The sequence below is a fragment of the Microcebus murinus genome, chromosome 12, assembly GCF_040939455.1.
Source record: "Microcebus murinus isolate Inina chromosome 12, M.murinus_Inina_mat1.0, whole genome shotgun sequence".
Taxonomy (NCBI): domain Eukaryota; kingdom Metazoa; phylum Chordata; class Mammalia; order Primates; family Cheirogaleidae; genus Microcebus; species Microcebus murinus.
The window spans coordinates 31,599,803-31,622,864 of record NC_134115.1 but is presented as its reverse complement, the minus strand read 5'-3'; the positions used below and the strand labels follow the sequence as shown (position 1 = coordinate 31,622,864).

General features: G+C 39.4%; 2 long non-coding RNA genes across 2 annotated transcripts in view; both read left to right on the top strand.

The window, feature by feature from the left end:
* The window catches only part of LOC105856679 (uncharacterized), a 48,737-nt gene extending 45,352 nt beyond the window's left edge, over nt 1-3,385 (top strand). Inside the window, exon 3 of the long non-coding RNA XR_001147262.2 lies at nt 3,225-3,385. This is a non-coding gene — a long non-coding RNA (uncharacterized LOC105856679). The remainder of the gene's footprint in view (nt 1-3,224) is intronic.
* A 1,368-nt stretch (nt 3,386-4,753) lies between these two features.
* On the top strand, nt 4,754-10,888 carry LOC142874366 (uncharacterized). Its single transcript, XR_012922185.1, has 2 exons — nt 4,754-4,867; nt 10,795-10,888. It is a non-coding gene; the product is annotated as an uncharacterized LOC142874366 (long non-coding RNA).
* The last annotated feature ends 12,174 nt before the right edge of the window (nt 10,889-23,062 follow it).

Genomic DNA, 23,062 nt, shown 5'->3' with positions numbered 1-23,062 from the left:
GATCTGGCCAGAAACTTAGGGAGGACTTTGGGGTGGGGAGGGAAGGGAACAGACATAACCTGATACTTTAAGTAGGTCCTTCTGGATATGGCCAAGGTAGAATAAGTCCTGTCTTGGACTGATTAGAACTAAAACTCTGGACAAAATTAAAATAGCAACAGTTTAAAACAGCAAAGGACTCTGAAAAGTAAACAGTAGCAGGTGAATTGAAGAGAGAAGTCAAAACTTGAAGAACAACTGATGTGATGACAATTTCCTGGGGTTTTTCTGGTTGTTGTTACCTTGCTTTTTTCTTCCTTTATCTCTGGGCTTTGACCTGAGGGCAAACCAAACAGGAAACACAGATAACAAAAGCTTCGATATCATCACATCTTTCTAGACACAGAGTTGGCAATAGGAGCCCATTGCAAGCCGCAAAGTGTGGGGAGAATCCTTGCTGTTCTTTTCCTCTCTTTTTTCTCTACTGGTCCTGCCCCAAGACCAGTCATAGAGTTGCACTGACTGCCACAGTAGCAGGAACATCTAAAAACCCTGAGATAAAATCCATCGCTGTAAATAGAGGAATTAGGGAAATAGGTCCCTGTTGTGCAGAGTGTAAAGGGCATTCCTGTTACTTTTCTTTCTCTTTTTTTTCCTATTCCTTTGTTCATGAGAACAGTAGTGATGATGCCCACAACTTCAAGAGAAACCCCATCTTTCCAGCCACAGAAGTGGAAAAAGATCCCCCAGGGGAGCCAAAGATAATGGGAAAGATATTGCAGAGGGGAGAATGGGAGAAAGAGATCCCCCAACTTCACCTATGAATTGATACAAGGGCCAGGTTCACCCCAAGCCGTGGATGTGCAGAACACATCCAAAGAAACACAGCCTTGAGAAGTGAGCTACCACATAAACCACCGTCCCTGGCCAAGGGACACTGTCCCTGTCCCTTCTGTGGCACATGTGAGAAGAAGATCCAACCAGCGTAGCAAATGCTTTGAAAACTCAACTGACATTGCAACCCTTGCCCACAGAAGACAAGACAGGTTCATTATCTGCTAAAACAAAACAAAAAACAGAAAATCGATTTTTTTCTAGAGGATTTTAATAAGACCCAGAGCTTCACAGCATATTATACCAAACTTCCAGGTCAATCCAAAATTATTAGACATACCGAGGACCAGGAAAATCTGACCTATTCTCAAGTAAAAGACAAATGACAACTCTGAGATGACCCAGATGTTAAAATTATCAGATAAAAACTTTAAAGCAGCTCTTATGACCAAGGAAAAGCTGAGATAGAGCGTGCTTCAGAGTAGGGAGAAAGGGAAGAGAAGTTAATTGCTTGTTTTCTCTCATCTCCTGTACCCTATTTATTGGTCAAAGTTGTCCCTACAAGGAATTACTTCATATACACCTTCTATAGTATCACACAGCCCTTTGGTAGCTCTGTGGCAAGCAAGAGACTGTGTCCTAAGTCTGGGGTCAGGAAACTTTTTCTGTAAAGGGCTGGATGGTAAACTTTAGGGTTTGTGGGCCATGCAGTCTCTTTCATAACCATTCAACTCTGCCATTTTAGTGCCACAGCAAGTATGCAAATACTTAAATAGACATGGCTAAGTTACGATCAAACTTTACCAAAACAGAAAGCAAGCTAGATTTAAAGCATTTAAACACCAGGGACTCTTTTTCTTTTTCTTTTTTTAATTTCAGAATATTATGGGGGTACAAACATTTTGGTTACATAAATTGCTTTTGTACCATTTGAGTCAAAATTATAAGTGTGTCCATTATCCAGATAGTGTGCATTGTACCCATTAGGTGTGAATTTACCCATCCCCTCCACCATCCTCTCACCTGCTTGATTTCTTTTTTTTTTTTTTCTTTTTTTTCCTTTTTTTAGTTTTTGCTTTCTTTGCAATATAGTACTTTGAGTTGCTGTTTCGGATTTCTGATAAATGTTATTTCCCTATGTGCACATAAGTGTTGATCAATTATTTCCAATTTAATGGTGAGTACATGTGGTGTTTGTTTTTCCATTCATGTGATACTTCACTTAGAATAACGATCTCCATTTCCATCCAGGTTAATACAAGAGGTATTAGTTCACCATATTTTTTATGGCTGAATAGTACTATGTGTTATACATATACCTGTTTTATTAATCCACTCATATATTGATGGGCACTTGGGTTGTTTTGACCTCTTTGCAGTCGTGAATTGTGCTGCTATAAATATTTGAGTGCAAGTATCTTTTTGATAGAATGTCTTTTTTTCCTTTGGGTAAATGCCCAGTAGTAGGATTGCTTGATAGATTGGTAGTTCTACTTTTAGTTCTTTAAGTAATCTCCATACTACTTTCCATAGAGGTTGTACTATCTTTCAGTCCCACCAGCAGTGTATGAGTATTCCTACAGGAACTATTTTTCAAACATTGTAGTTCTTTGCTGCAGAAGGCTTGATCTACTCCAGAACCCTATTGCTCTGTCCACAGTTCTTCTATTATGGCTTTTTAAGAAAATCCATACATTATCTATCCAAACCACTGAAACTGCAGCTTGTAGAGCCTGGACCTGCTGCAGAATCCCATTTGCTCTGGGCCCTCTCTGAAGTCTTCTGAGTTGACCAATAAGTGGATTGTAGAAATTTTGCCAAGTATAGTATATGTGCCCCGAAAATCCAAAAGGAGACACAGCATTGTGCCTCTTTTTTAATAGTAGAAAGTGAGAGGTGCCAAACTTGCCTTTTACTTTAGAATGAATGCCCTGGCATGTCCTTAACTACTGGATCCCTGAAACCTTCACTGATGGGGCAGGATCCTAAATCTCCTTTTCTTCCCTCTCCCAACTTGGGGCATGCATATTTCTTACTAGGGCAGCTAGGAGACATTCCACTTCTAGTTTATCCAATCCACTTAACATGATGTCATTAATGTAGTAATGTCATGTTATTTAGAATGTCAAGTCGATGAAGGTCATTATAACCTTGGGGCAAAACAGTGAACGTATGTCGATATCCTCTTAATGTAATGACGCATTGCTTTTGATTCTTTCTATTGATGTGTATGGAGAAGAAAGCATTCACTAAATCCATAGCAGTAGATTATGGACCAAAGGCTATGCTGAAATTCCTTAGTAAATATACTATATCTGGGCTAGAGGTTGTAATTGAGACTACTGCTTGGTTAAGTTTATGGCATTCCACTTCCTTAAGTATTCTGATATATTCCTTAATAGTATGCCAAGGACATTTGGGCATCTTCAACTTCATTTTTATGGAAATCTTCATCATGTTCAATACCTCAGATCCATATCTACAGAACATTGAACAAGCTCCAGGTATCCTTGCCACAGCACTAAATCTCAAATCATGGCACATTCCCCATATCAATAAATTCTTCCCTATCCAACGTATCTTCTGTGTCCTTGATCCCTCTCCCCGTCCAACACTCTCAGGATCCATTATCACATCATGTTCTCCTAGATCTTGTCAGTATACATAAGCCAGATCAAATAATTCCCTTGGCATGTAAAGTACTTTTTTTTCCCAAAAGCAGAGCTTATACTTTCTCACTTGGGCTGTGCTGATTCCTTACTCTGTTTATTGGCCTGAAAGCAATGCGAGGGGATAGGAAAGATACTGACAAAAATAAGCATCATCTTTTAAGGCACTTGCCTTCAGATGAGATCATTACGTGGTGTCCAGGCAAGGCGGGCTGTTTTCTGGGAAATGGAGAAGAGGCAAAAGGACTTGGGGGCTTAAAATTCTGAGGTTCACCCATACAGATATCCCCATGTCATGTCTCAATCAGGGCACTGATTTTCACATAAGAGGCCTGTCCACACTGCACATATAAAAGTATACTTTGCAGGAATGGCACTTTATAATTCTATCCTGGGCCTGATTTTTAGCACTGTCTGCTTTGAAACATTAGGAGCCAATAGTCTCCTTTAAAGACACTAAAGAGAGACTCACAGTGTGCAATTACATGCCCTGGGGCTATACTTTTCTTTTGCAAGAAGTCCAGTGCAGTCAAAAACTGGCACACTACTCCTAAATACATATAATTATAAAATGGCCTTCATGCTGATGAAATACCACGATTACTAGATCTCTCAACACTTTCCTCCTCAAACGCACCTCATCTCAATCAACCACGGGTGAAAACCTAAGTATTTGTGATGTCATTGCATATCAGGGGTTATTAACAATCCAGCATTGCAGTCCTTATTGATTTCTGGCATATGGGCAATCAAACTCCAAATCTTATCGAGGGCCTGCTTTCTAGAACCATTTTTGAAACCAACTGTTTTAGCCCAACGTTTTGGGCTAAAACAAAGTCTGCACCGCAGAGTATGTGCTAATACTTTTTTTTTTTTCTCCTTAGTTCAGGGCAGTGAGAATAATGAAAGATAAAGTTGAGGCACGAGGATGGGAAACAAAAAAAAAAAGGTGAATTGTTACCACCTGGGCACTAGGTCACAATGAACCGGGAGGAGATTGAGTCAATTACTCAGCAGGATCACCTGCTCAGCCAGGCAGGACACCTCCATACAGAGTCTTCTTGGAAACAGTCCCTTTAGGGAGGGAAAGAGAATTTATCTGATGGCTTCCCCCAATCTTCCAGTCTTAAAAAATTACCCCAAAGACTTGCTCCTGAGCTATCTCTGTTAGCCTTTTCAGCAGGTACTTGGAAAGCTCTGCAGTGTGTCCCTCATCAGTCTGGAAGTGGCAGTAGGAGCTGAACACTGTCACTGTTTGTCCTCAGGCAGTGGAACCACATGGTCTCACAGGGAATCGCTTGGCTATAAGCGTGGCTTGGATGGAACAACACAACCTATACACTAGGAGACAGGGGAGGCCAGAAGAATCCGAGAAGGTGCATAAGGTATGTCGCACAAAAGCAGCTGTCTGTTTTAATTTATTCAACAGACACATCACCCTCCTAGGCATTTGTGCAGTACCTTGGGAAGACAAAACAGAAATATTTTCAGTCATTAAGAAACATCGTCTCATAAAGATAACAAAAATAAACACTTCATAAAAATATTTACTACTATAATATGGGCTTTAAAAAATGCGGTAGCTTCCCAGAGGTAAGAGTCCAGTCATGTCTGGAAATTTTGGGCTTTCCAGAGGAAGTGATCATACATAACCTGCATTCAATTTTGTAAACACCAAAGTCTTTAGTTTGAAAGGGAGCTCGAGTTCATCTGGCCAGCCCTTTACTTCAATCACCTGATTAAGCCTCTGTTATCCTGATACCCAGAGAAGTTAAGCGCCATCCGGAGGCCCATCTACCTCACTCTGCATTGTATATTCTGGTACTATAAACCATTTACGCTTCCCAGATCAAAGGTATTGCGTATCTCTGAGAGTTTGTAAACAAAATTCCCTGCCTGGAATGCCCTTGCGTCTCAGTGAGGACAGGCTAGCATAGGCTGCAGTAGCAAGTCTGGAATTTCATGGCTTTAAACAACAAAGCTTTGTTTCTGCTCATTGCGGTCGGTCGTTCAAGAACCCAGACTGACGGGGAAGGGCTTCGTTTTAACATATGCTTCCACCTTGTTTGTAGCAGTGGGAAGGGACTGAGGTCAATCAGCATTCTGGCGTTTAAAGCGTCTACCTACAAGTGACATGTGTCACTTTCACTCACATGTCATTGGCTCAAGCATGTCATGTGGCCACACCTAAATGGAAGAGGACAGGGACCTGCTACTCTATATTAGGCCCCTGGAAGAGAGAAGAACCAGAAATAGTCAATGATGAGCATTAAGACCAGCACCTTTCTAAAACTTCTTCACCTGCCTGATTGCTACCCAAGCTTTTAGATTCAGCTCAGATGTGATGGATTCAGCTCCTCCTTGCTTTATGCCTCCTGCCTCCAGGCTGGGTGGGGAAACCCCATCTGTGCTTCAGACATCATGCACTTAACTCCATCCCTGCCCAGACATTCTCTCTCTACGTGTCTGTCTCCCGCGTAGTACTGAGCGCTTCCCAAGGACAGCAGTCATTTCTAACTGCCGTGTGCTCCGCACCCAGCACAGCCCCCGCTAGGGAATAGACGCTCAAATGCGTGTTTGTTGAACTGAGCAAAACTGACACGACAGGACTGAAAAGGAAACTTCCTTTTTGTAAGACTCCATTGTGCCAGAGCTAACTGAAGCATCGTGCCGTGTTTTGAGCATTTTTCAATGCCAGTCTCTCCTCTCCTGCTGTTTCTCAACTTAAAGTGACATATTCAGGTGATAAAAAGAGCTCCCCTTGGGCAGAACCTAAATATAAACATTCTAGAAAACTTTTGCCTTCATCTGTTTCCCTAGTCAGGTGAAACCTTGCGCAAATCCTCAAGTTTTTGGTTTGTTTTTTTTTTTTCTTTGCCCCCAAACAGAGATGATCTGGCAAGGAAGTAGGGCCTAGATCGGGAAAGGAACTCATTTCCCTCACTCTTTGTGGAGGCGTAAATCAGGTCATAAGCAAAAGTCATTTGGAAATCTGATTTCTCTATGGGCTCATCTATTCTGCTGTGCTATGTGGGTGAGTCCCAGGAGCACCAGTCCTGTCTTTTCTATGCCAGTAAGACAGAAGAGGAAATTGTACTTACAGATTTCCCCAAGCCCAGACTCGTTTGTCTGTGGTCAGGAAAACTTAGGCCAAGTTCATCGAGAAACTGATCTCAGAGCCAAGGACAGCTCCATGGCAGTATTTGTCTAAGAGTAAAGCAGAAGTGACATCCTGCCACATTTCGGTGCAGAGTCTCTACGAGAGGAGCAAAGAGAATTTCCTAGAGCCTTGCTACTCAAGGTGTGGCTCATAGACTAGCAGCATTTATATCACCTGGGACCTTGTTAGGAATTCATAAACTTGGCCTCCACCCTACAGTTGCTGAATCAGAACTTGCATTTAGCAAAATTTGAGAAGGCCTGAGCTAGGCTCTGGACACATTTTATGGAGGAATCTAGAAAGCATAAGTTGAGCTTTGCCCACTGCCATCCCCGTCTATCACTTTGGGAAGCGGTGAACACTCCTCGAGCCAGGAAGCACAGCACTGCCTTATTCATTGTTTAGGACGCAATAGGTGATTGCAGGCGAAGGGAAATCAGGGTGTGTCCAAGGGTCTCTGGGCCAGGTCCTCCTGGGGACAGCTCTCTTTATGAGTATGGGTTGGTGGTCAGCCGGGTTGAAAAGATGGATGGCCGGTTTACTGTGGGGTGATACAAGAGACCCAGAGATGCTGCAGAGAGCCTCCTGTGCCCTGAGCCTCAGCTCATGCACAGCCTTTGCCTCAGGTGGGAGTGGTGAGAGGTAGGGGACAGCAGGATGTGCGGGCTGGTTGAAGCTTCCCAAATGGCTATTCTGCTTTCCACAAACACATAGACTCTTCTGCCCTCGTCTTTCTTCTCCTCTGACTTGTTTTCTTCTGTGTGCTGTCTTGTTTTTATGCTCTCTCCCTTTCTCTCTGCTGACCCTCTGCCTCGCCACCCTTCACATCAGTTTGGTTTACTGAGAACTTGACTATCCTGTGATATGATCTTGTCTCATCCATCATTTTACCCTTTCTTGGTAGGCTATTTTAGTTCACATCATTCCTTCTACCTTGAGATAAAGGCATTTGTCTAGTGACTTCTGCTATCTTTTCATTATATCCTTTGTATTGTTATGCAATGGAATTGAATATTTAATGTGTTTTTTAAGAAGCGATCAATGCTAACACACTGCATATAGTTACTTGAAAGAAACTAGCATGCGAGGCTAGGCATGGGTAAAAATCTTCATCATTGTCCCCAGTCTCTCATGCACCACCAATCTCTCCATCTCCAATGGCAACTGACTGCCAGCCTACAGCATGTTCAAATCTCCTCTATCTTAAATCTTTTCTCAATCCTGTTTCCCTTAAGTATACCACCCCATCTCCTTCTTCCTTTGGTATCCTTAACTATCACCTCTGCCTGCATTTCTCTCTTTTGCACTGCCACCTAAGTGAACTTTCTAAAACATAAGCTGTTACTGTGTTTACCTGCTTGAAATGTAGCAATGATATTCTTCCATTAACCCCAGATGTCCAGACAGACATTGCCCTTTCCAGCTGAGTCCCAGCCCCACTTCCCAACCTTATTTCAGGTCATTAATGACCTGCTCAAATCATACACCCAACCCCATGGTGCGTCCTGTGTTTTCTAAACACATCCTGGTTTTCTTGCCCCCTACCTGTGTCCATGCTGATTTTTCTATATAGATGACTTTTCCCTACTAGTACCTGGTGACGTCCTGCTTAACCTTTCAAGACCCAGCGCAGCCAGGCTACCTTCCTTGTGTCAGGATCCTAAAGCCTTGCCTGACCTCCTCTTTGTCTCTAAACATCTTGGCTGTGCCTCTGTCTCATTAATTGCCATGTGAGTATTTATACTTCTGCAGTGTGAGCTTCTTGAACACTTGGATTTTGAATCTATTTGTCTTTATATGCTAGCTTCTAATATAATGCTGGTTATAAAAAGATACGCAAATGTTTATTGAATTAAATTTCATATGGGCTCCAGTTTATTTCCTACTGTGGTTTTAGACTCATGAGTCATTATCAATTGAATTGGGAAAGAGTCATTTACAGAGGTACAAAGCCAGAAAGCATGCCATCGCTTCTGGGAGGTGTGCAGTTCTGGACAGGCGCCAGCCTCCCAGAAGAAAATGGGTCATAGAGAATCATCTGGCCTCTTAGCCCTGAACTTCCTCTCCCCATCTGCTTTTGATCTCATCTGCTGACAAAGCAACTTCTCTAGCCTCCTTGGCTGCCGGAGATTGCCCTAGATGGTTTGGCTGTTGTGAAGGAGGAAATGCTGGGCCTGGCCCCCACTGGCCAGATATCCACTGGAGATGTGGTCAGCAGCACAGCCTCAGCATTTGGGGGGTTTGAGTAAAGGGAAAGGAAACTAGAAAACTGTGGATGGTTTTCATGTAAAATTTCACGTTTGCTCTATAGAGCAAAGGAACAGATGCAGGCCCTGTTGGGAGCACCTTACAAAACCCCATTTTGGTCTTCTCAGCCTCTGTATTGCAGACTCAGCTGGTCTCCAAACTTTAGATGTGTGGTTCCTTAATTGCACTGAGTTGAGCTGCCCAGAGCCATGCTGTGAGCAGGAGAATCGAGACTCTGAGGGCTCTCAAACTGCCTTTACCTCCGCTGGGGGCAAGCAGGCTCCTTGGCTGGCTCAAGGGCTTAACATGTTTTCCTCCCCAGAGGTTTGCAGTGCACTTCACAGCTGCCTCCAAAGCCAGCTTGGGCTGCAATGAGCATTTTAGCATTTGCCTGAGTTTAAAGTAGGTAGAAACTTCGTAGGTTTCCAAATTTGGGGGAGCATCCTCATGTTCCGGTCAACTCTGTCTTGTGGCTTTAGATATTATGGGAACTGTTCTCAGAAAAAGAAACACCATCTCCCCACACTTCATGTTGAGCTCACAACATCATGAGATGACTGTATGAAATAGAAATTTTACTACTAGTGTGTGATTTTTATTTATGTCATTTATAGAAATAATTGCAGCACACAATTTTTAAGTATTGAAATGTTTGTATTCTCCTGGGAGCAATACTTTTTAAAAAATATTTTTAAAAATTCTGAATCTGAATCTTTTACAACTTGAGTTATACCTAGAGAGTTATTCGCTGCACTAAAATTGCAAATCCAACAAAACTGCACTCATTTAGAAAGCATTCTTCTACACCTCTATAATCCTCAAGAGAAGAATGAAAATGACAATCAATGCAGCCAAGTTTCTATTGCAAGGGATATTTCTTACTCTAGTTCAAACACTTTCTGAAAAAGTGGAATATAAACATGATGGAATTGCAATTGGTGCAGGTAACTGCATCAAATACTCCATCTACAGATGATGAAGCTAGAAGATCAAAGGCAAGCTGGCAATGCTGTCTTTGAAACAAAGCTGTAGCTCACGATCAATAAGAAGGTACAGTCTTCAAAAGAGAAAAACCTTTTCAGAAACACCTTCCCAAAGTTGCCAAACGAGAAGAGATTATTTTAAAATGTTAAGTCAGAGGAAAATATCTGAAGTCAGTTTGCAACTCTAATGTCTCCATTCATGACCTTAGAGTTATAACTCTAACACTCCTATAAAGTATCAAAGATTTTTCAAAACCTAGAAAAATTGGCACCAAAGTAGACTCTCACTATGACCCTGTTTTGTTTTGGTAAACTGAAATTTTAAGTAATATTTAATTTTCAACTTTCTAGGGTTGACAGGGTTTTTATTTTATATAGTGTTTTTGAGTAATTATTAATTTACTGCTCATAAGCAATTTTGCAATACCAATGTATGTTTAATATGCATACTTTTTAAAATTTACATTTTTACTTGTTTTAGGGTACATTTAATTTTTTAGTTGTTACACATTAAATATGTGGTTTTACTTTTTGCTTCATGAACTCCAAATACATTAAAAAACATAAAATGTCAGTTTCAGTACCAGTATTTCAATGTTATGTAAAGTAACATCAAATTAATGAAATTGGCATTTTGCTTTGGTATTGTAATCAAATAAATAAAATAGTAAAACAATAATAAACGAAATAAAACAGCAAAACAACAAAAGCCCATAATCATATATATATATAACGCACACTTAGATACACATACAAACACATTGTTCATTCAAGGCATGAACATGGTTTCTGTATCTTTCCCCCACATATTTCAGTTTCTACTATTTGATTAAATTGAATGCTGAACAAGTTTCTGAGAGCTTATCAGAATTAGGGCTATAACCCCAATCTAGTTAAAACTGTATTTTGGTTTCTCTTGCAGCACAATGAAATAGAAATTGCAGGATACCAGGAGCCAGAGGCTGGCCAAAAGGCTTTCGCTGTTTGATCTCTTAATAAACACAGTGCAAGCAGTATTCAGACATGATGGATTTCCTTCTGGCCTCTGTCTGAGACAGGGATTCGTCTGCTGTCGGTTCAGTGTCTTTGAGCTGCATCAACTCACTTGGAGCCTTCTGGGTGCTGACCTCCGAGAGGGTGTCACTCTCCATAACCAACTCTCTGCAGCACGACTCAGGCCCCCATTCCAAGAGGGACCGTTGTTCTGACCCCCTCTCTTACTTTCCTCGAGGGGCCCATGAAATATCTAATTAGAATCTTTTTAATGCATTCAGATTAGGTTTCTCCCTATTCTTTAACAATAACATAGAAGGCAAAGAAGTACAGTTTCTAAACCAGGGGTCCTCAAACTTTTTAAACAGGGGGCCAGTTCACTGTCCCTCAGACCGTTGGAGGGCTGTTGGAGAGTGCGGCGCACATTCCACACATGCGCACTGTGGGCCCAGGACAAGTGGGCTGCTAAGCAGGACAGGCAGCAGGGGCAAAAACACCTGGCAGGCCAGATAAATGTCCTTGGTGGGCCGCATGTGGCCCTCTGACCGTAGTTTGAGGACCCCTGTAACAAAGAGAGACTTTTTTAAATAGGGCATTTGAAGGTATTACACATTTCCTTCCCTTGCTTCAGGTTCTCAGCCTGTCTTCAGGAAGAGAGAGCTTGCCCAAGGTCGGAGAGGTAGCGAGTAGTGCAGTCAGGATTCCAACCCCAGTCTAGCTGCTTCAAGAACTCATGTTCTTTTTGGCTCTATCAGTGGTTCTAAAACTGTAGCATGCATCATGATCCCCTGGAAGACTTGCTAAAACGCAGATTGCTGGTCCTCCCTCACCCCTGCAGAAATCTGGGGTGGGGCACAAAATTTGCATTTCTAATAAGATCCCAGGTGATGCTGATGCTACTGATCCTCTGACCACACTTTGGAGAACAACTGCCCAATATCAGTGTTCTCCAACCTGCGGGGGAGCTTGTTAGGAGAGTGCCCACCCCCACTCCCAGGTAATCCTGATGTAGGTGACCCACAGGTTGGACAATTGGAGGCAATTACACCAGCTAGCAGTAGCTACAGGTAAGTACATAGTAACTCTAATTCCAAACAACATGGGTAAAATAAAGTGCTGCATACAAGTTTAAAAATAATTAGAAGTGAAAGGCAGAGAGTAATTAATTTTTAATGAGCAATGGTAGGCATCAAAGATGACTTCAGTGAGGCATTTGGGCCAGAGCCAGACACATAATTTGCAGGGTTCTGTGCAAAATGAAAGTGCGGGGCCCTTTGTTTAAAAAGCAAGAAAAGCTTGTCATTAATGTTACCAAACGGTAAAGCTTTCCCTTTCTTTCTCAGCCCTTCAACTTGTCGTGGTGGTTTTTATTTGCTTTTTCATGAAATTCTAAATCTTTAAAAATTAAAATTTTGAATTATTTGCATGAATTTTACCATTCATCTTTATACTGTGCAATGTCAGCTTTAATTCACATGCAGAATTACTGACACTACACAATTCATATTTTAGAGTTTCTAAATACAGGCGTATTTCATTCTTATCGGAGCAGTGGGAAAGCTGCACAAACTGAGCTTTTTTTGTTTTCCTTCTTCGTATGTGCACATTCTACCAACACTCTCTACCTTCAGCTAATTGATGAGTAAGGAAGGACTAAAGGAAAGGGAACTACATGTTGCCCTATCTTCCCTGGCCTCCTATGGTACCATTTTCAGCATAAGTGGTTAGCCAATACAGGGAAGTAACAATGATAAGAAGGGGTATGATAAGATTCCTTTGTCATTGTTTCTTCAAACACCATTGCCTTCTTTCTGTGTTGGAAGCAAGATCTGGTTAGAGCAGAAGGTGTGGCTTTTCCAGGCTATCAGCGTTCCTCTTACTCAGGTAGCCCTAAGACGCTTACCTTGTACTCACTCACCTTGTACTGCCCTGCATTGTGGGCCTGCTGCAATCCTGTGCTCATGGGATATCTGAACACTCCATGCAAACGGGGAAGCCAGGAATAGAGAACACTCACATTTCACACATCTGCTCTGTTCATGTGCACGCACCAGTGTCCCATTGGGCTTCACTTACAAAATACAAGTTCCAAGACAAAATTATTAAGAATTTCAAGGCAGAGACAGCAGAACACTAAACCATGCATGGGGCTCTTCTGAGCATGGGGCCCGGTGCCTCTGGTTGCATACCCAGGAAGCCAGATGATTTGGGTACCAGAAGGATGATGCTCAAACTAGATGTTATGAAGAGATTCCAGAATGAAAGAATCCAATGGGGTGGAGAGAGGCACACACTGTATGCCATAAAAAATATAGGGGAAATCACGTTCTCTCTCAAGAGAGACTTCCTTCCTGTTGGAACTTTGTCGCTGTTGAAAGGCCAGGGATCTAGCTGGCTGGGAAGATATTACTGTCTTGAGGAAGGTGCCTCAACTAGGCACAGGGCCATTTTTGTTTTCTTTTTCCCTCTTCTTATAAAAAAGAATATGCTTAAATTCATGCATAAGAATCAAAGTAGATGTGAGATTATTTTATTTTTATGTGTTATATTTTCTCTCAAAAGCAAGAAACTATCTCATAAAAACTATATATGTTATTGATCAGTGTAATAAAAGTATCAGAAGGTAATTTCCAGCCTTCAATTGCCTAGAGGACATGTTAGGTTCTTTAATGAAATTATAAAGAAATATTTCCACTTGTTTGTTAGTTTTTTATATGAAACCATGTTTATTAAATCATATTGTTATTACTTTCTCTTTCCCCTTGGTTATTACTGTGAAATTCCGAGGCACAATGCCTAATAGGCTGGGGATTGTTTTGTAACATAGCTAACGTTTTATGAAAGAGTAATATATCTTTGCTTTTCAGATTACTCTCACATGAACTAAAATTAGATCTCATATCTATTTGTGCTAACCAAACTAGGAGAAAATCCTTATCAAAACACCATTATCAGACTTTATATAAAATGCATTCACTTTTTGCCTAGGGATTAGGCATTGTATGTTATGGATTAAAGTAATATTGTAAGAATCTGGTATTTAACTTTTCAATGTAAATTTTAATTTAAAATATGATCTTAACTATTTTGTAATGTGTTTTTTTTTTTAATTTCAGAATATTTTGGGGGTACACAGGTTTTGGTTATATAATTTGCTTTTGTATCATTTGAGTTAAAGTTGTAAGTGTGCCCTTCACCCAGAAAGTATCCATTGTACCCATTAGGTGAGAATTTACCCATCCCCTCCTCCCTCTCCCACCTGCTTAATTTCTGTTGAGTTTTACTTCCACATGTGCACATATGTATTGATCAATTAGCTCCAATTTAGTATTGAGTACATCTGGTGTTTGTTTTTCCATTCTTGTGATACTTCATTTAGAAGAATGGTCTCCAGTTCCATTCAGGTTGTTACAAAAGATACTACATCACCACTTTAATGGCTTAGTAGCACTCCATGGCATACATATACCACATTTTATTAATCCACTCATGTATTTATGGGCACTTGGGTTGTTTCCACATCTTTGCAATTGTTAACTATGCTATCAACATTTGAGTGCAAGTGTCTTTTTTATAAAATGTGTTTTTCTCCTTTGGGTAAATACCTAGTAGTGGGATTGCTGGATAAAATGGTAGTTCTACTTTTAGTTCTTTGAAATATCTTCATGATAATTTCCGTAGAGGTTGTACTAGTTTGCAGTCCCACCAACAGTCCCAATACCAGAGTGTTCCTTTCTCTCCACATCCATGTCAGCATCGGTTGTTTTGGGACTTTTTGATAAGAGCCATTCTCCCTGGAGTTGGGTGATATCTCGTTGTGGTTTTGATTTGCATTTCCCTGATAATTAGAGACGTTGAGCATTTTTTCATGTGTTTGTTGGTCGTTTTATTCTTATCTTCATTTAAAAAGCTTCTGTTCATGTCTTTTGCCCAATTTTAATGGGGTTGTTTGATTTTTTTTTCTTGCTGATTTGCTTGAGTTCTTTGTAGATTCTGGTTATCAGCCCTTTATTGGATGTATAGCATGAGAATATTTTCTCTTATTTTGTAGGTTGTCTATTTGCTCTATTGATTGTATCTTTGGCTGCGCAGAAGCTTTTTAATTTGATCAGGTCCCATTTATTTAATTTTGGATTTGCTGTGATTGCTTTTGGGGTAATGAGCTTCAATGTACATAGTTAACATGTCAGAGTTTGAGACCGAATTCTAATATTTGATATGAAAAGACATCTTAATAAATTTATAACTTTTAATATTAAATTTGAATTAGATCAGATGGCAATATGTGGATGGTTTTATATCTGGAGTCTCTATTTTGTTTCATTGGTTTATGTCTTTATTTTTGTGCCAGTACTATCCTGTTTTGTTTATTATACCCTTCTAGTATAACTTAAAGTCTGGTAAAGTGATATCTCCAGATTTATTCCTGTTGCTTATGCTTATTCAGGCTCTTTTCTGGTTTTAAACAAAGCATAGAATTATTTTTTTCTCAATCTGGGAAAAATGACATTGATATTTTGATGGAGATTGCATTGAATCTGTAAATCACTTTGGGTAGTATGTTCATTTTAACAATGTTGATTTTGCCAATCCATGAGCATGATATGTTTTTCCATTTGTTTATATCATCTGCAGTTTCCTTCCTCAGTGATTCATAGTTCTCTTTGTAGGGATATTTTACCTCCCTGGTTAAATATATTCCTAGGTATTTTATTTACTTTGTAGCTATTGTGAAAAGTATTGAGTTTTGATTTGATTCTGAACTTTACTGTTGTTGGTGTATGCTACTGATCAGGAATGCTACTGATTTGTGTACACTGGGAAAAAGAATCCCTATTCAATAAATGGTATTGGGAAAATTGGATAGCCAAATGTAGAAGATTGAAACAGGATCCATATCTCTCACCACTCACAAAAATTAATTCAAGATGGACAGAAGATTTAAATCTAATACATGAAACAATAAGAATTCTAGAAGAAAATATTGGAAAAATTCTTCTAGATATCAGCCTAGGCAAAGAATTTATGAAGAAGAACCCAGGGGCAATCACAGCAACAACAAAAATAAATAAATGGGATGATTAAATTAAAAAGCTTCTGTATGGCCAAAGAAACAATCAATGGAACAAATAGGCAACCTAAAAAATGTGAGAAAATATTTGCATGCTATACAATCTAATAAAGGGCTGATAATCAGAATCTACAAAGAACTCAAGCAAATCAGAAAAAAAAATCAAACAATACCATTAATAAGTGGACAAAAGACATTAACAGAAGCTTTTCAAAAGAAGATAGACTAATGGTCAATAAACATATGAAAAAATTCTCAATGTCACTAATCATCAGAGAAATGCAAATCAAAATCACAATAAGATATCACCTAACTGCAGTGAGAATGTCTCTTATCAAAATGTCCTAAAATAATAGATGCTGGTATGGATGTGAAGAGAATGAAACACTTATACACTGCTGGTGGGAATACAAACTAGTGCAACTTCTATTGATGCAGATTCCTCAAGGAACTAAAAGTAGAACTACCATTTGATCTAGCAATCCCACTACTGGGTATTTACCCAGAGGAAAAAAAATCATTTTATCAAAAAGACACTTGCACTAGAATGTTTATTGCAGCACAATTCTGAATTACAAAGATGTGGAATCAACCCAAGTGCCCATCAATTCATGAATGGATTAATAAAATGTGGTATATGTATACCATGGAGTAGTATTCAGCATAAGAAAAAATGAATTAATACCTTTTGCAACAATCTGGATGGAACTGGAGACCATTCTTCTAAGTGAATTATCACAAGAATGGAAAGACAAACACCACATGTACTCACTATTAAATTGGAACTAACCGATCAGCACTCATGTGCCCATAGGGAACTAAAACTCAATGGAAATCATGCAGGTGGGAGGAGGCAGGAGGGGATGACGAAATCATACCTAACAGGTACAATGTGCACTGTCTGGGTGATGGGCACACTTATAACTTTGATTAAAGCAGTATAGAAACAATCCATGTAACCAAAACATTGGTACCACCATATTATTCCGAAATAAAAATAAAAACAAAATAAATTTGAATTAGACAAGTAATTTATTAGTACCTTATTTTGATAAAAAATGCAAACAATACAGATAAATAGAAATCTTCCCTAATAAGACTCTCCAGAGGTAGCAATTATTATCAATGTTATAGGCATGATTTAAATGATTTTTTTTGTATTTATATCAATATACACCTGGAAATTTGGTTATTTTTAAAATATGTGATGTTATTTTTGTGATTATTGTTCTGAAACTTACTTTTTCAAAACAAATACCAATATGTTATAGAGTTCTGAGCAGATATATTTGTATAGATCTAATATTAATTTTGAATGCTGACAGTATTTGTTAGATGTTTGTTCATTTAGTCCCCTTCTAATGACATTTTCACTGTTTCCAATTTTTCACTTTACATACAATGTTATACTGAACAGTCTGCCATATACCTCTTTGTTTACATGCACAGGTATTTTTGAGAATACAGAGGAAAAAATAGAACTGAAAGGTGAGAAATATGCATTTAAAATTTTTATAGATCCTGTCAAATTGTTCCCTAAAAAGACTTTGCCACTTAACATCCTTGTCCAAATATCCATACCAAAACTTGTTCCTATGAATCTTTGAATCTTTGAAAATATTTGGAAATCTAGTGGGAAAGACTGGTGTGCATTCTCTTAGGACTGCATAGAGAGTCTAATATTAAAAAATGTATTAATAAAATTAAGTATATTAACAGAGGAGAAAATCATACAATAAATACTAAAAATGTATTTGATAAAATCTACTTCTCTCTTTGTGATGGTTGATTTTATATGTCAACTTGGCTGGGCTATGGTACCCAGATATTCGGTCAAACATTATTCTAGATATTTCTGTGAAAATATTTTTTAGATGAGATTAACATTAAAATTAGTAGACTTTGAGTAAAGCAGGTTACACTCATAACATGAATGGGCCTCAGCCTATCAGTTAAAAGCCTTAAGGGAAAAGAGACTGATCTCCCTGGAGGACGAGGGAGTTCTCCCAGCAAACTATATTCAACCTCAAACTACTGCATTGTCTTCTCTGGGCCTTCAATCTTCCAGCCAACCATAAAGATTTTGGATTTGCCAGCTTCTACAATGGTTTAACCAGTTCTTTAAAATATCAATCTATTGATTGATAAATCTGTCTACCCATGTATCTATTCATCCATCCATCCATCCATTCATCAATCCTCTTGGTTCTATTTCTCTGAAGAACCCTGACTAACTAATATACTCCTAATTTAAAAATAATGAATGAAAGAGAAATGCTGTTAGTTAATTCGAACTAGAAACAAACTTCTTTAATTTGATAAAATTAAGGAATCATTCTAAATTATTCATATGGATTAACCTGCTTAATTCTCACAACAACCTGTGAGATGGGTACTTACTCTTATTGTTCCTATTTTAAAGATAAGAAAACTGAAGTACAGAGAAGTTAAATAACTTGCCAGAGGTCACACAGCTAGAAAAATATGGAGCTAGAGTTTAAGCCCAAATCAGTTTGTCCTTCTCCATGATCATCATCATCTCATTCTTTCAAGAAGCCTTCAAGAAAAGGTCATCTTTGGGTTTAACCTCTTTCAGTGAATAGAAATAAATAAAGCATTGAGGTTTTCTAAAAGGCTGTTTAGAAAAGACACAATATAGAGTATAGTCCCTGGCTTGGCTGGATTCTTGTCATCCAAAAGTCCTTAACCTGTCTGTCTGGTCACTTCTTCCCCAAATGTACATGCCATGGAGATTCTTTACCATCCCTTGGGCCTGACTTACCAACTTCCTTGCCAGATAATAGTATTCATATAGTTTTAGAAAGAACATGGGCTTCAAAGTATAGACATGGATCAGAACCCATGTTTTTCCTCTTCCTAGCTACATATTTCTTCTCTTAAAGCTCTTATACCTCTAGGGATAATTGTCAGGATGAAATAAACCTTTTGGTTCTTTTAATTAACAAATGTTTTTGAGCCCTGATGCTACGTTTGTATAGTGTAGTATAGTTAGTAGGAGCATGTACTAAGAGCCAGACAGCATAAATCCTAAACCCAACTCTGTCACTCACTAGCTATGAGAACTTGAGTAAGTTACTTAACCTTAGTTAACTTACTCTGTGCCTCAGTTTCTTTACCTGTAAAATGGGGCTATTAATAGTATCTTTCTCCTAGGGTTCTAGTGAGGCCTCAGTGCATTTATGTACATAAAGCTTTATACAAGGACTTGGGATACCGAACCCATTAAATAAGAGCAGGCTGTTATTATTGGGTTGTGTCTGTCCTTGAAGGACGAGATGAATTGGAAGCTCATAGAGAAGGAGCCAGATGCATGAGGGGATACTTAGAATCCAATCAGGTTAAATGTGGAAAAAATACATGCACAGAGAGATCTGGGAGCCCAGAAAAGAGGTCCCCGGCCTATGGTAAGAGTATACGGCGGTTGCTGGAAGAATGTCACCTGGGCTGAGTATAAAAGATGGATTCAGAATCAGCCAGTCCTGTGGGGGATGGGAGGCAAAAGCCTTCACCCTGGTGGGTATGAAATACCTGTGTCATTCCTCCTGTCCAGCTCTCCCTCACCCTCCCATCTTGTTGCCTGTAGAGGGCTTTGTTCTCCTGGCTGCCCTCACACACGCAGACATCCCTTGGCCAGAGTGTACAACCTCTGTGCACCTGTGGCTACCTCCTTGTCTAAGCCTCCTTCTCTTCAGACAGGTGAGCAGCAAAGCCCTACATTTCCCTACTACCAGGATCAGAACTGCTGTATTTCCCCTTGAACCAGATGGGGTAACCCCACCCAAATCTGACCAGGTCAACCACACAGTAACACTATAACCACATAACCCCCAATTCCCATCAAGCAAATGGAATAATCCTGTCTGCTCCCAAAGATACTTCTAATCAATAGAAAGTCAGCTTCATTAGCTTCTAGTCCTTCCAGACTTGCCTGTAGGTTGCCTGTCCTTATGAACGTAAGTTAGCTAGTGCTTCTATATTATCATCCTTGCCCTACTGAGTACCCATTTTATCGGGAGCTCTTGACAAGGTGAAGTGGCCAAATACAAGGAAATCAAAAAAGGCTGATCAAGGTTTTGATAGGCTTGTTTTTTAAATGCTTTGGTTAAAATCTGAAAATATCATATCATGATTTTTACACAAAACTACTAACAGTTTTCAGGTAAGTATATGCCAGCCCATTCTGTACCTTCCCTCACAATCATAATCCCTACACACTGTCCCACTTATATCTCCTCTCACAAGACACAAGGACACATTCATGCACACAGACACGTGCACACATGTCGGTACACACAGGCACAGACATATATGAATATGCAAACAGAAACATGTACAAGTACAGCCAGTACACACATGCACATAGGCATACACAGACATACATACAGAGACATACGCACACACCTATACAGACACACTGCATATAGAGACCAAAGAAATGCATACACCTGGACACCACACACACACACACACACACACACACACACACACACACACACACCCCTGTACTCTATGTAAATAGCAGTCTACAGCTAGATTTGGTACCAGAATACCTGGGTTCCATTCTGGTTTTGCCACTTAGCAGCTATGTCATTTTTGGAAGTTATCTATTGTCATGGAGCTACAGTTTCATGCCTTATATTAAGAACGATAAAAAAATAATAACATCTTGCATACAGACTAACAGCTTTTAAACAATGGCTTATTGATAGATTATGACAGAGCACACAATAAGTTTTAAGTGCTTGCTTTCTAAGAAATAGATTTATGCATGAAAACTCTATTCACACTAACTTTTCTTTCATTTTTCCTTGTTAAAATGTTTATATTCACAAAGAACTCTGTGTGCATGTATTTAATGAGGCTATCTGTTATGAGACTAGAGGCTTCTATTTTTCAGTTGGTGTGAACAAGTATTAGCGTTCTGGGTTTTGGTTTTGCATGTGTATGGTGGGATGTTTTCTCCCAAGCAAAAATATACCACCATTAATAGGAAAGGAAAAAGTAAACTACAGATATCTCATTCAAGGTAGCATACAGACCCCGACTTGAGGGTTCCTGAGGCATAACACTCCAGCACTCTAGAGGGCAGGCTCAATAACCCCACAGCTCACAAGGAAATGGCTGGAAAATGTGATCACACAAAAATTGTAACTTCTGAGTGATGCAAGACACCATAAACAAAGGTTAAAAAAACAAGTGACAAATAGGAATATTTGCAATGTGTGCAACAAAGGATTTACATCTAGAATCTATAAAGAGCTCCTATAAATTCATATGAAAAAGACAAATATCCCAACAGAGGAATGAGCTTGAGAAATGAACAAGCAATTCATAGAAGAAAAGTAAGAATTCAATATACATATGAAAAGATGTTCAACCTTACTAGTAATTAGAGGAATGCAAATTAAAACTATAATGAGTTATCTTTTTCTATCCCTATCACATTTGTAAATGTTTAAAAACCTGACAATGTATAGCACTGTTTGGGGATTTGAGAGAAACTGGGACCCTCAAACACTGTCAGTGCAAAGTTGAGTAAATGTGCAAGGGTGGGTAAATCTGTCATGACTTTAAATGAACTTACCCCTCAACCCCTCAAGTCCACTCTAGGATCACAATCTACAGAAATGCTCACCCATATATGCAAATATTTATGTAACAGGTTTTAATGACACCATCATTTGTATATGACAATAAAATTGGAAAGTTCATATCAATAAAGGAGAATCTAAATACATTTTAGTTCATTCCTAAAATGAAATACTTTGCCAATTTTAAAAAGAACAAGATGGACATGCAAAGCCCTCCTAAGCACGGCATTAGTAAACAAGGTAATTGTGATGCTTGCTTATGTTTTAAAATGACAGGGAGCATATGTACAAATATGTGTGTATAAATGCATGGAACAAAATGAGAAAACACACACAGAGCTATTAGATTGAACTATGTAATATTGTAATGTGTGATAATTTTTGACCTACAAAATGGCACTGTCACATGGTTCAAGCTACTATTAATAATTATATCTGGGCAATGGAGTAGAATATAGAAGATATTAATATATTTAAGAAAGAGAACATTTTTATGTTTTATAGTATTCTTTTAGGTCTTTACAATGGGTCTGCATTTACGTACCATGAAATAACATTTTTAATGGTTTAAAAGTGAAATTCTGGGCCGGGCATGGTAGCTCACGCCTGTAATCCTAGCACTCTGGGAGGCCAAGACGGGTGGATTGTTTGAGCTCAGGAGTTCCAGACCAGCCTGAGCAAGAGCAAGACCCCGACTCTACTAAAAATAGAAAGAAAATTAGCTGGACAACTAAAAATATATATAGAAAAAATTAGCCGGGCATGGTGGCGCATGCCTGTAGTCCCAGCCACTTGGGAGGCTGAGGCAAGAGAATTGCTTGAGCCCAGGAGTTTGAGGTTGCTGTGAGCTAGGCTGATGCCACGACACTCTAGCCAAGGGCAACAGAGTGAGACTGTGTCTCAAAAAAAAAAAAAAGAAAGAAAGAAAAAAGAAGAAGTGAAATTCTGGCTTACCATATTTGTTATGACTAATAACCGTATGCCTTGTGGTGTGTGTCTATATGGCTGATACATGTACACCTAGGGGTGGGGTGTGTGTGTGTGTGTGTGTGTGTGTGTATGATTCAGAAGAGATCCTATTATGATCACTATTACAAACCTTACAATGTGGCAGGCACTATGCTAAGCATTTTATGTGCATCATATCACTTAATCTTCACAATCACCTGAGAAGGTATTAGACCCATTTTCCAGATCGGAAAAGAACTACCTGACACAATAACTCTGTCTGGACCCTATGTTAGAGAGATTAACGTGTCCAAAGTCATAGGTATAGTATGCAGTAGAGCTAAGATCTGAACACGAGCAGTCTAATCTTAGAGCGCAGGTCATAATCACTATGCGAGCAAGGCCTTAGGCCATGTGCCTGCTCCATGTACTGTGGCCCCAGTTTGAAACCCCAGCTTCAACATGGCACCATTTCAGCCACCAGCAGCTATTGTGCCATTGAGATGATGGGTACTTCTAGGCTTGCCACCACCAGACCCTTTGTCCACATTGTTTTCTTTCTTGGA